Source organism: Manis javanica, chromosome 4, assembly GCF_040802235.1.
Source record: "Manis javanica isolate MJ-LG chromosome 4, MJ_LKY, whole genome shotgun sequence".
NCBI classification, from domain to species: Eukaryota; Metazoa; Chordata; class Mammalia; order Pholidota; family Manidae; genus Manis; species Manis javanica.
This window is the reverse complement of record NC_133159.1, coordinates 112,459,250-112,471,407: the sequence shown is the minus strand read 5'-3', so window position 1 is coordinate 112,471,407 and position 12,158 is coordinate 112,459,250.

The following is a 12,158-nucleotide window of genomic DNA, read 5'->3' as shown; positions in this document are numbered from 1 at the left end:
GGGAAGGAAGAAATAAAAAAACGAAGGAATGAAGAAAGAAAGAGAGAAGAAAGAAAGAAAGACTAAAGAAAGAAAGAAAGAATGAATGAACGATGCAAAAAGAAGAAAGACTGAAAAAAACAACAAAAGAAAAATGAAAGTGAAAAGACGGAAGACAGAACGAAAGAAAGAGTAAGACAGAAAGAACAAAGAGAGAAAGAAATTAAGGCTATAGGAAAGACAGGAAGGAAAGAGAAAGAAAACAGACAAAAAGAAGAAAGAAACAAAGAAAGAAGAATGTAAGATGAAGGAAAGAAGACAGAACGAAAGGCAAAAGAAGAAAGAAAGAAATACAGAAAAAAGAATGTATGAAGAAAGAATGAAGGAAGGAAAGAACGAAGAAAGGAAGACTAAAGAAAGAAAGACGAAAGACTTAAGAAGATAGAAAGAGAGAAAGAAAAAAAGAAGAAAGAAGGTAGAAGAAAGAAAGAAAGAATGAAAGAATGAGAAAGAAGGAGCCAGATTTAAAAAGACACATGCAACCCTGTTTACCAGAGCAGTATTCACAACAACCAATAAACAATTATATAAGCAATAGTACGGTTCCAAGACTCCCCAGGTCATCAAGTAACCACCACATAGCGGATTACAGTCACTGTTCATCAGCATAGTAAGATGCAATAGAATCAGAAACTGAATTCACTATACTATACAGAATTCCCCTCTGGAATCCTCCCACATCACAGGAGATAGTCATAATGCTACCCTTCTTGCTTCCTTTCCAAGAAGAATTCCTAGTTCCTGGCCATTTGTAAAATTGGTGATGGGGAGTGTACTAAACAAAACAAAGAAAGAAAGAAAGAAAGAAAGAAAGAAAGAAAGAAAGAAAGAAAGAAAGAAAGAAAGAAAGAAAGTAAGAAAGAAAGAAAGAAAGAAAGAAAGAAAGAATGAAGGAAGAAAGAAAGAAAGAAAGAAAGAAGGAATGAAGGAAGAAAGAAAGAAGGAATGAAGGAAGAAAGAAGAGAGAAGAAAGAAAGACTAAAGAATGAAAGAAAGAAAAGAAAGGAAAGAAAGACTAAAGAATGAAAGAAAAGAAAGGAAAGAAAGTAAGAAAAGAAAGAATGAATGAAAGAAAAAAGAATGAAAGAAAAAATGAAGGAGGAAAGAAAGAAAGAAGGAATGAAAGAAAGGTGAAAGAAAGAAGGAAAGAAAAAAGAAAGAAAGAAAGAAAAGAAAGTAATGAAAGTAAGAAAAGAAAGAATGAATGAAAGACATGGAAGATCTAAAAAAGAGAAAGAATGAAAGAATCAATGAAAGCAAGATGAATGTCAAATGACTGAGGAAAGAAAGAAAGAAAGAAAGAACAATGGTAGAAAGAAAGACTAAAGGAAAGGAAGGAAGGAAAGAGAAAGAAAACGGACAGAAAGATGAAGGAAACAAAGAAAGAAGAAAGAAAGATGCAGGGAAGAAGAAAGAAAGAAAGAACGAAACGGGTAAGAAGAAACAACGAAAGAAGCAAAAAAGAAAGAATGTAGAAAGGAAGATTAAAGAAAGAAAGAAGAAAGACTAAAGAAAGAAGAAAGAAAGAAAGAAAGAAAGATGAAAGAAGGAAGAAGAAAGAATGAAAGAATGAAAGAAAGAAAGACAGAAAGGAAAAGGAAGGAAGAAAGAAAGAAAGAAGAAAGAAAGGTAAAAGAAAAAAGATAGAACGAAAAAAAGAAAGAAAGAAAATAAAGGAAGAATGAAAGAAAAAAAGAAAGAATGAAAGAGAGAAGAAAGGAAGAAAGAAAGACAAATGGAAGGAAGAAAGAGAGAAGAAAGAAAGGCAAAAGAAAGAAAAACTAAAGAAAGAAATAGAGTAAATAAAGGAAGTTAACTAAGTAATGAAAGAAAGAATGAATAAATGAAAGAAAGGGACAAAGAAAGAAAGAAAGAAAAAAGAAAGATAGGAAGGATGGAAGACAAAAAAAGGAAGGAGGAAAGAAAGAAAGGAAGGATGGAAGACACAAAGAAAGAAAGAAAAAAGGAAGTAAAAAAAAAAGAAGGAGAGAAAAAAAAAAGAAAACAGAAGATATAAAGAAAGAAAGATAAAAGAAAGAAACAAAAAAAAGAAAAAAAAGTAAGAAAAGAAAGAAAGAATGAATGAAGGACATGACACATGCAAAAAAGAAGAATGAAAGAAAAACTGAAAGATGCAAGACAAAAGATGGAAGAAAGAAAGGAAGTGTAAGAAAGAAAGTACAAACACAGAATGAAAGAAAGACTAAAGAAAAAGAAAGGAAGGAAAGAGAAAGAAAACGGACAGAAAGATGAAGTAAACAAAGAAAGAAGAAAGAAAGATGCAGGGAAGAAGAAAGAAAGAAAGAAAGAACGAAAGGGGTAAGAAGAAACAACGAAAGAAGCAAAAAAGAAAGAATGTAGAAAGGAAGATTAAAGAAAGAAAGATGAAAGACTTAAGAAAGAAGAAAGAAAGAAAGAAAGATGAAAGAAGGAAGAAGAAAGAAAGAAAGAATGAAAGAAAGACAGAAAGGAAAAGGAAGGAAGAAAGAAAGAAAGAAGAAAGAAAGGTAAAAGAAAAAAGATAGAACGAAAAAAAGAAAGAAAGAAAATAAAGGAAGAATGAAAGAAAAAAAGAAAGAATGAAAGAGAGAAGAAAGGAAGAAAGAAAGACAAATGGAAGGATGAAAGAGAGAAGAAAGAAAGGCAAAAGAAAGAAAGACTAAAGAAAGAAATAGAGTAAATAAAGGAAGTTAACTAAGTAATGAAAGAAAGAATGAATGAATGAAAGAAAGGGACAAAGAAAGAAAGAAAGAAAGAAAGAAAAAAGGAAGGAGGAAAGAAAGATAGGAAGGATGGAAGACACAAAGAAAGAAAAAGGAAGTAAGAAAAAAAGAATGAGAGATGAAAGAAAGAAAGCAGAAGACATTAAGAAAGAAAGATTAAAGAAAGGAACAAAAGAAAGGAAAGAAAGTAAGAAAAGAAAGAAAGAATGAATGAAGGACATGACACATGCAAAAAAGAAGAATGAAAGAAAAACCGAAAGAAAGATGCAAGTCAAAAGATGGAAGAAAGAAAGGAAGTGTAAGAAAGAAAGTACAAAGACAGAATGAAACAAAGACTAAAGAAAAAGAAAGGAAGGAAAGAGAAAGAAAAGAGAAAGAAAGATGAAGCAAAAAAAGAAACAAGTAAGTAAAATGTAGGAAAGACGAAAGACAGAAAGAAAGGTGAAAGAAGAAAGAAGAAAGAAAAACAACAAGAAAAATAACGAAAGAAGCATGAAAGAATGAAAGAAAGAAAGAAGAAATGAAGATGAAATAAAGATGAAAGTCTTAACATAGAAGAAAGAAATAAAGACGAAAGAAAGACAGAAGGAAAGAATAAAATAAGAAAGAAAAATGGAATGAAGGAAGAAAGAAGAGAGAAGGAAAGAAAGACTAAAGAATGAAAGAAAGAAATTAAAGGTAAGAAAGTATGAAAAGAGAATATATGACAGAAAAAAAGACAGAAAAAATGAAGGGAGAAAGAAAGAAGGAATGAAGGAAAGGGGAAAGAAAGAAATAAAGATTAAAGAAAGAAAGAAAGAGAGGAAAGAAGTAAGAGAAGAAAGAAAGAAGAAATAAAAGATATGAAAGATGTAAAAAAGAAGAAAGAATGAAACAAAGACAGAAAAATGAAAGTCAAAAGACTGAAGAAAGAAAGAAAGAAAGATCAAGAAGGAAACAACAAAGAAAGAAAGAAAGTCTAAAGGAAAGAAAGGAAGGAAAGAGAAAACTGACAGAAAGATGAAAGAAACAAAGAAAGAAGAAAGTAAGATGAAGGAACTAAGAGAGAAAGAGAGAAAGAAAGGGGAAAAAAGAAAGAAGAAAAAAGACAGAAAGAAAAAAGAATGAAAGAAGAAAGAAAGGAAGACAAAAGACTTCAGAAAGAAGAAAGATGAAAGAAGGCAGTAGAAAGAAAGAAAGTAAGAACGAAAGGAAAAAGAAGGAAAGAAAGAAAGACAAAGAAAGAGTAAAGCAACAAAGAAGGGAAAGAAATGAGAGAAAAAAAGAAAGAATGACTGAAAGAAAGAGCGAATGAAAGAAAAAAGCAATGAATAAAGAAAGGAAAGAAGAAAGAATAAAAGAAAAAAAAGGAAGAAGGTACTAAAGAAAAACTAAAGAAAGATAGAAAGAAAAGAAAAAGAAAGAAAGAAAGAAAGAAAAGGAAGGAAAGAAAGAAAGAATGAAAGAAAGAAAGAAAGAAAGAAATACAAAAGAAAGACTAAAGAAAGAAGGACTAAGGAAAGAAAAGAAAGAAAGAATGAATGAAAGAAAGAAAAATGGAAGGAAAAAAGAAAGAAAACAGAAAGAAAAAAGAACGAAAGAAGAAAGAAAGAAGGAAAGAAAGAAAGAAGGAGGAAAGGAATACAAAAGAAAAAAGAAGAAAGTCTTAATAAGGAAGAGACAAAGAAAGACAGAAAGAGCAAATAAGGAAGAAGAAAAAAAGGAAACAAAGAAAGAAAGATAGAAAGATAGATAGAAAGAAATAAAGTAGGAAGGAAGACAGAAAGATAGAGAGAATACAGAAAGCCAATAGAAAGAAAGACGAAAGAAAGAAAGAAAGAAAGGAAAGAAAAGTAAGGAAAGAAAGAAAGAAAGAATGAAAGACATGAAAGATGCAAAAAAGGAAGACAGAATGAAAGAAATAAAGAAAGAAAGATGAAAGGCAAAAGAGTGAAGAAATAAAGAAAGAGTTAGAAAGAAAGAACAAAGAAAGAAAGAAAGACAACGAAAGAAGAATGAAAGAAAGAAGAAAGGAAGATGAAAGAAAGATAGATGAAAGACTTAAGAAGAAACAATGAAAGAAAGAAGGAAAGATGAAAAACGAAGAAGAAAGAATGAAAGAAACAAAGAAAGAAAGAGAAAGGAGCAGCCACTTTTAAAGAGATACATGCATTCCTATGTTTATCAAAGCAGTATTCAGAATAACCAAAGAACAATTATATAAGTAATACTATGGTTACAAGACTCCCAAGATCATCAAGTACACCAAAATACCCCATTAAAGTCACTGTTCATCAGCATAGTAAGATGTAATAGAATCACTACCTGAATTCCCTATACTATACAGAATTACCCACTGGAATCCTCCCACATTACAGGAGCTAATTGTAATGCTACCCATCTACCTTCCTTTCCTAGCAGAATTCCTACTTCCTTGCCCTTCGTAAATTGGTGAGGGGGAGTGTACCCATCATAGAAGGAAAGAAGAAAGAAAGAAAGAAACAAAGAAACAAAGACACAAAGAAGAAAAGAAGAAACAAAGAAACAAAGAAACAAAGAAACAAAGAATACAGAAAGAAAGAATAAAGAAAGACTAAAGAAAGAAAGAAAGAATAAAGAAAGACTAAAGAAAGAAAGACTAAAGAAAGAAAGAAAGAAAAAGAAAGAGCCAGACTAAAAGAAACATATCCATCCCGATGTTTATAACAGCAGTATGCACAATAACCAATCAACAATTATATAAAGAAAGAAAGAAGGAAGAAAGGAAGACAAAAGAAAGAAAGATGAAAGGCTTAAAAAGAAAGGAAAAGGAAGGAAAGATGAAAGAATGAAGAAGAAAGAAAGAAAGAATGAAGGAAAGAAAGGAAGAAAGAGAAAGAAGCAGCTACGTTTATAAAGACACATGCATCCCTACGTTAATCACAGCAGTATTCAGAATAAACAATCAACAATTATATAAGCACTACTACGGTTACAAGACTACCCAGATCATCATGGACAGCCCACATACCCCATTACAGTCATAGTAAGATGCAATAGAAACAACAGCATAGTAAGATGCAATAGAAACACTACGTGAATTCTCTACACTATAAAAAATTTCCCACTGGAATCCTCCCACATAACAGGAGATAATCGCAATGCTAGCCTTCTCCATCCCTTTCCAAGCAGAATTAATAGTTCCTCTCCCTTTGGTAAATTGGTGATGGGGAGTTTACTAAACATAAAAAAGTAAGAAACAGAAAGAAAGTAATAAAGAAAGCAAGGAAGCAAGTAAGAAAGAAAGAAAGAAAGAAAGAAAGAAAGAAAGAAAGAAAGAAAGAAAGAAAGAAAGAAAGAAAGACAAAGAAAGACTAAAGAAAGACAGAAAGAAAGAAAAGAAAGGGAGGAAGAAAGAAAAAATAGAAAGAATGAGAAAAAAGAAAGAAAGAAAGAAAAGAAAGGAAAGAAAGTAAGAAAAGAAAGATAGAATGAAAGAAATAAAAAAGGAAGGAATAAAGAAAGAAATAAAGGAAGGAAGAAAGAAAGAAAAAACGAAGAAAGAAAGTAAGAAGTGAAAGAAAGAAGTAAAGAAGGAATGAAGAATGAAAGTAAGAAAATAATGAATGAATGAAAGAAAGAAAGTAAGAAAAGAATGAATGAATGAAAGAAAGAACAAAAGAAAGAAAGAAAGAATGAACGAAAAATGGAAGGAAGAAAGAAACAGAGAAGAAAGAATGACAAAAGAAAGAAAGAAAAAGAGATGAAAGAAAGGAAGAAAAGAAAGAAAGAAAGAATGAAAGACATTAAAGATGCAAAAAAGAAGAAAGAGTGAAACAAAGAAGAAAAGAAAGATAAAGTAAAATAATGAAGAAAGAAAGAAAGAGTAAAAAAGAAAGAACAAAGAGAAAGAAAGAAAGACGAAAGGAAAGAAAGGAAGGAAAGAGAGAAAGAAAGACAGAAAGATAAAAGAAACAAAGAAAGAAGAAAAGAAGACGAAGGAAAGAAGAAAGAATGAAAGAAAGGAAGGCGAAAGAAGAAAGAAAGACAGAAAGAGAAAAGAACGAAATAAGAAAGAAAGAATGAAAGAAAGAATGAAGAAAGAAGGGAACACGAAAGAAAGATGAAAGACTTAAGAAGAAAGGAAGAAAGAAAGTAAGAAAGAATGAAAGAAAGAAAGAAAGAAAGAAAGAAAGAAGGAAAGAAAGACGATAGAAGGAAGAAGAAAGAAAGTGAAAGGAGCAGAGCGACACACAGCAGCAATTTACCGGAGAATTCCACTTTATTAGGAAAAGGTGCTGGGTTATATAGGAAGGGGCTTGGGGTGATTGTGGTGTTACTTCTACAAGACGGGTGGCTATTGGCTAGGTGCTGGGATTGGGAGGGGTGCAAGAGGTGATTGGGCTTCAGGTGGCGCTGGCCGGAAGCGAGGACCCCGAAGAGAAGCCGGAAGTTCGCCATCTTACCGGTGGGGGCCCTTCATTCCCCCCTTTCTCCTCTATGGGGTTTTGGACGTTGCATTCTCTCTGACTGCTTCCTGCTGAATGGGGGCAGAGAAGGGAGTGAGGGCTTGAGGGTTGGGAGGAAAGGGTTGATAGGACTCCCCACAGTAAGGACTAGTAGATGTGCACTTCTTCAGGTTGGAAATCAAATGAAGGTTCCCTGTAACCATAGGTCGAGGACCTGATGATTCTAATGATGCAAGAGGATATGGGTGTCAGGAGCCAGGCGTCTGTGGCCATTGTTTCCAGGAACAGTTTCCAGCAGAGAGAGGGGTCCATCTCAGCGTGTGGTGAGGAGGTTACGTGAGGATGAGAGATCTTCTGTGGCCAGAAGCTGGTAGTTCCTGAGTAAAAGCTGGTTGAAAGCTTGATTAGAGATTTTTCCGACATGGGATTTGATGAACTTCATTATACAGGGTAAGAAGAGACAGGCGAGAAGAATGATTATTATTGGGCCTGCAATGGGCCAGAGCTAGGTAAGGAGTGGGTTTCTTAGTATTGAAGAGAATGGGTTGGAATTGGAAGCAGGCTGGAGGCTGGAGGCAAGGTCGGTGAGTTTGGTAATGTCAGTTTCCACAATGCCGGATTGGTTGATGTAATAGCAGCACTCCTCTGGAAGGAAGATGCATGTGCCACCGTTCTCGGCTGTAAGCAGATCTAAGGCCCGCCGGTTTTGAAGGGTGACTTTAGCTAGTGAAGTGACCTGTCTTTGGAGAGAGGCCAGGGAATCGGCAGTGGATGTCAGGACTCCCTCATGTTTGGCGTTGGGATCTATAATTGCCCATAGAGTGACTCAAGGCCTCTCCCGAAAACCCTGCCTCAATGGCTGAGGTGGTCAAAGAGATACCAACCATGATGTGAAGGAAAGCAGCCCTTTCTGTGGACGAGGGCAAGGGAGGTTGGAGCTCAAGAAATTCTGCCATGCTGTAAAGTGTAAGCTGTGGGATTAGGGTGACGAGAATGCAGGGTGTATTGAAGTTGGGAGGCAGTGAGTTGAAAAGACTGCTATTACACCAAAAGAAGTGTCCCGGTTGCGTGAAAGTCTTAGAGCCAGAGGAAGGGTTGTAGATAGGGAGGCAGTGAAGTGCGCTGGAAGGGGGTGGAGTTGGGATTACACAGTGGTGGATGGTGGGATTATCTGTGTATTCTGGCTATCATAGGGGTATGTGTGCCAGAGGGAAGAGGGTTTGTCCTTCTGCATGGAAGGAGTAGTTGGAAATAATAAGGGGCATGGCGGCCAGCAGTGGGTGCTGTATTGATGCGCACAAGAAACAATTGGCGGTGTTAAGGGTGTGGTTGAGAAAGATGGTGATGTCTTGAATGAGCTGTAACCAAGGGTAGGAGGAATAAGAAGATGAAGAGGTGCCGTCAAGAGTTTGGATAATGACTTTTTTGGAATGTCAGGTATCCGATTCAACTTGAGAGATCTGGGAATGAGAGGAAACATACTTTAGAGATATATGAAGGGTACCATGGAGGTTGAGGACCCCCCGTAGTAAACTAAGACTGTGACTCTGGCAGCCCATCGGGCGTCCCAGGGATCTGGGATTGATAAGGAGAATGAGCCATTGGGATATTTCATGAAATGTTTCGAGGAGTACTACTGTGGGTACCGGGAGTTACTCATGCAGTGAATGGTGCAAGACCAGTAGGGACATCCCCCATAGGTGTCTGGCCATTGCCTGGAATAGGCTTGTTTTTGGTCATAGAGGAAACAGAGGTAGGGAGAATAAGGGTAGCTGCTAGTGAACGCTTCGGTGGAGGGAGGAAAGTGGAGGGATAAAGGCTCAGAACTGCTTTTCAGAGGGCAGTCTCATGTGGCAATGAGGGCAGTCACTTTTGATTGATGCCGTGTATAAGTCTGTCTAACTTTGAATCGCCATACAAAGGAGGCTGGGGTGGTGGGGAAGACAATAGGAATGAGTGCAAAAAGTGAGAGAGCAGTAAAGGAGGAAAAAGTCATGATTCGGGTATGGATGGCAAAGGGGGTGGATGGGATTTTGGAGGAAAGAGGACAGTAAGGTGAGGAGTCTGGAGGGAGGGAGAGTCTGTAAACTTGTAAACTTCTGTAGGTTAAGAGATCTTTTAGGTGATGTGGGGACAATGGTAAGGGGCACCCTGAATGTCAGTTTATGAGCTTCTTTCTGCAAAAGCTGTCTAGTGGCTAATGTCCGTAGGTAGGGGGCCCATCCACGAACTGTGGGGTCTAATTTCTTGGAGAGATAAGCTACTGGTGCAAATGATGGGCTATAATTTTGGCATAGGACTCCTAGAGCTTGATTGGACCTCTTATGAATGTATAATGAGAAGGGTTTCGCAAATCAGGGAGATGGAGAGCTGGGGCTTCCACAAGGGCTCGATGGAGCTTAATGAAAGAGTGCTGGGGTGAGGAGGATAATGGTTGTTCAGGGGGGCCCTTGCTGAGGTCGTATATGGGTCTTGCTAACAGGGACAGGTTAGGGATCCACGCTCTAAAATACTCAGCCAGGCTTAGAAAGGAAAGGATTTCTGTCTTGGTTTTGGGAACGGGCAGGTCAGAGAGGAGCCGTTTTCTAAGGTAATGGACTTTCTTTGTTGAGATAGGACCAATCTGAGGTAAGTGACAGAAGGGGAAGAGATTTGAGCTTTGACGGGGGATACTCGGTAACCTCTGGAATCTAAAAGGTTAAGTAGAGTGGCAGTATCAAGATGAGACTGTTCTCATGAGGGACTGCAGAGTAGAAGATCGTCCACGTATTGTAATAAGGTGGACTCGGAATGATCATGATGAAACTGTTTCAGGTCCTGAGCTAGGACCTGTCTAAAAATATGGGGACTATCTCGGAAGCCTCGTGGCAAAACTGTCCAAGTGAGTTGTTCAGAATGTCTTGTGTCTGGGTCTGTCTAGGTGAAGATGAAAAACTCTTGGGAAGTGGGGTCTAAAGGGATAGAAAAATGCGTCTTTGATATCTAGGAGTGAGAAGTGGGATGCCGAGGCAGGGATCTGCGATAAAAGGGTGTATGGATTTGGAACTAAGGGATGGAAAGGGACAACGGCCATGTTGATGAGGCGAAGTTCTTGGACGAGGCGGAAAGATCCGTTGGTTTTTTTAACAGCTAATATGGGGCTATTAAACGGGGAGTGAGTGGGTCTGAGGTAATTTTTGTTTAAGAGATCTTGAATGATGGGTTGGAAGCTTATGAGGGCTGAAGTGGTTCGGGGATATTGGGCCTGACAGATATACTGAGAGTGGTCACATAATTTAATAGAGACAGGAGGACATAGAGCTACGGAGGGCTTGTAATGTCTCAAACTTTGGGAATTACAGGGTGTATGAGGAAGGAACTGGAGCTTTCATTGGGTAGAGGGGGATCGTTGACTATGAGGGCAATCAGAAAGGGAGTACTGGGGGCTGTGGGAGTGGATATACTTATGGAAACGTGGAGGAGGGAAAGGATGTACCCTCCTAGTAAAGGGATGGGACATTGGGGCATAACTAGGAAGGAGTGGGAGAAAGGTATGGGATTGTCTTGGATTTTGAGTAAAAGGGGGGTGTTTAATGGGAAAATCTGCTTACTTCCTACCCCGACTACAGGAGTAATGGCAGGCGTGGTAGGGCCACAGTATTCTCGCAAGAATGAGAAGGTGTCTCTTGTATCTAGGAGGAAGGAGATGCGATGACTGTCTACTATTAAGTAACACTGGGCTCCTGTTTGGTGATGGAAATGGTCGGGCGAGAATCCCCCGGGTCCCTTCTGTCTTCTCCTGCCAGCCCCACTATGGCGGGCTTAGGATGCGGGTTGTTTGTCCAGCCTCCCCTTCAGGTGGCTGGGCAATCAGACCCCCAGTAGCCCTTTGTGTGGCATCTGGGGCATGGGGTGGTAAGAGATGTGGTGGATATCGTTCTTGTCTGCACTTGAAACAAGCTCCTGGGGGGCGCCTGTTTGTAGAAGGGCGCCCAGGTTCTGGTTTTATCAGTTTGGCTAACATTTGGAAATTGGCTCGATCAGCCTTTTGTTTATGGCGTTCTCTCTCCTCCTCCCGGTTGTGGAAGACTTTAAAGGCCACTGTTAGGATCTCAGTCTGTGGGGTAGTGGGGCCCTGTTCTAACTTTTTGAGTTTAGCTTTAATGTCACGGTAGTTTTGAGCTACGAAGTATGTCATAAGGACATGTCTTCTGTCAGGCGTTTCTGGGTCTAGGCTGGTATACTGTAATAGGGCTTGAGTGAGTCTGCCTAAGCTACGTCCCAGAGGGGGGGGGGGGCGATAATTTTAGGAGTTCTTTGGTACTGAGTCTGACGGGGACTGAAGGGTTCTGGCTCAGTCTGTGGGGGAGTGATGCAGTCCAGCTGCACCTATTTGAGCAGGTCATGAAGTGCAGAAGGGGGGCGAAGAAAATAAATAAAGAAAGAAAGAACTGGGAGGGCTGACGTTCCCACGCGTCACCAGCCAGCAGACCAGCTGCATTCCTCTGCCCCTCCAGTTGGGCTTAAACTTACAACTCTGAGGTTAAGAGTCCCATGCTCTCCCAACTGAGCTGCAGCAGGGCTCCTGTTAGTTACTTATGGAATGCATAAACAGAATGTTCTTTGTTTTCCATTCTTGGTACATCAGCGAGTAGGGGAAGGGCATAGCTAGAAGCAGGGGCAGTGTTTCTTCACATCTCCCTATTTTCAGAGTGAGGAGTCTTGGCTCGTCTTCGAGGACAAGATATGTTTTTGTGGACAGACAACTTCCAAGGACTGCACCGGTTGTTCTCAAGCTTGTGCTTTCTCATGCTGCATTCGGGGATGGTGCTTTCTTATTCTGCTTGCAAATATGTGAGAAGACAAAGGTGGTCTCTAACAGGGGAGGTACAGGTGATTAGGGCAAAGACGAAGGAGACCCCGGGACGTAGATAAAGGGGGCCTGAAAGTCTCAGGCTTAATCTGCATGGGGCGAAAGTGGAGGAGGTGA